The sequence below is a fragment of the Aptenodytes forsteri genome, unplaced genomic scaffold, assembly GCF_000699145.1.
Source record: "Aptenodytes forsteri isolate BGI_AS27 unplaced genomic scaffold, ASM69914v1 Scaffold59, whole genome shotgun sequence".
Lineage (NCBI taxonomy): Eukaryota > Metazoa > Chordata > Aves > Sphenisciformes > Spheniscidae > Aptenodytes > Aptenodytes forsteri.
The window spans coordinates 2,347,486-2,348,598 of record NW_008794085.1 but is presented as its reverse complement, the minus strand read 5'-3'; positions in this window follow the sequence as shown (position 1 = coordinate 2,348,598).

Below are 1,113 nucleotides of genomic sequence, written 5' to 3'. Positions count from 1 at the left end.
GCCGGTGACTGGCGGCTCTCTACGCTATATATACTTTCTATAGGATGGTAGTGCCCTCTCCAGATTTATTAACTTAGGCTTCTGCATCAGGAGGAAAAAAGGTGACGCTGGTGTTACAATTAGCTGTGTCCCGTCTGTAACAAAAACCCCCTTTCTGGTCACGGAATTGTCGTTATGAAGGGCAGCCAGCGGTGCGGTGAACTAAGTGGAACGACTGACATGCTTAAGTCATTCCACTTACATGCAATTAAGCCATTAAAGTTATTAACTGGGCTTCAAAGAAACGGCCTCCTCTCCTGGGTCTTGGCCAGTTTCGCCGCGCTGCGGAAACGATCGCTTTGGTGGTCGCTGCCTGACGGGCGGTCGTGCTCGGGATAAAGCCCGGGTTACGATAGCCGTGTCCAGTCACCAGCTGCCTGATTCGCGCTGCAGGTACCCGTGTGAGCCTTGGTACAAAAAGAGAAGGTAGAATAAGGACAAGGCAAAACCAAGGGGAGTCGCAGGCGTTTTAAGAGAGGGAACTTCCTGGCTGGAGAGGGAGAAATGGAAGACGGCAAGGATGCCTCCTGCCTACCGTGAGGAGGGTGGGTGGTCCTCGGAGTGCCACCGAGGACCAGCGCTGGGTGCTCCACAAACACCGAGGGAAAGATGCTCCGGGGCTGCTGTGTTTTACGTTGCAGCAAAGCAAACTGAATTATTTTTATGCATCAAAAATACGAAAGATGGGGAATACAAATCTTCGTTATTACCAAATCGCATCGAATCACCTAAACCTCCTGCCCAGCTGGAGAAGCCGCCGGCACTGCCTGGCAGCTAATGGCGAGGAGATGCCGGGTCGGGGGGACCGTGGGCGGCGTGTCTGCAGAGGTCACTGCCACTAGCTGCCGCCTACAGACCCCGTCATGCTCTGCTCCCCACTTACCCCAGGCGGTGGCAAGCCTCCCGCGCACAGCATGCCGGGACTTGTAGTTTTTATCTGAACGGCCGAGTTCCTGCGAGGAACCCCCAATAGCAGCTTTCCCTCTCGGGGGCGGGTTTGAAAGCAGAGCGCTGATTGCCTGTCGGAAGCGTCAATCCTGGCCAGCCCCGTTGCCCTGACAACCGCGCGGCGCC